This window comes from Penaeus monodon, chromosome 21 (assembly GCF_015228065.2).
Source record: "Penaeus monodon isolate SGIC_2016 chromosome 21, NSTDA_Pmon_1, whole genome shotgun sequence".
Lineage (NCBI taxonomy): Eukaryota > Metazoa > Arthropoda > Malacostraca > Decapoda > Penaeidae > Penaeus > Penaeus monodon.
This window is the reverse complement of record NC_051406.1, coordinates 42,973,070-42,973,471: the sequence shown is the minus strand read 5'-3', so window position 1 is coordinate 42,973,471 and position 402 is coordinate 42,973,070.

Below are 402 nucleotides of genomic sequence, written 5' to 3'. Positions count from 1 at the left end.
GGGAAAATAGCAAAAGACAAGATCGATTTGAGCAACACTTATCCACACAGGCTTTAAAGCCCCCCCCCCCCCCCAAAAAAAAAGGTTTCTGGGCCTTGAGTCTCTGTCTCTTGCCCTGGCATAACAACATAACAGAATCTCAGGATAGCACACACTACCTACACACTACACACTACCCTACCCTATAATCAATGAACTTTTTTCCTCGGATTTTATGAACACGCAGACCCTTAAAAAATACGTTTTTAAGTACGCATATGCACTCTCCGGGAGCTTTGCATTATAGACAGAAAAATGTTGCTTGGATTTGGAGCTTCAGTTATTTTCTTTCGAAATCTCACGTCCCAACCGAGGCAGATGTTGTGCAGATGAGTTTCTCTGTTAGAGTTGGAATAGAAGACC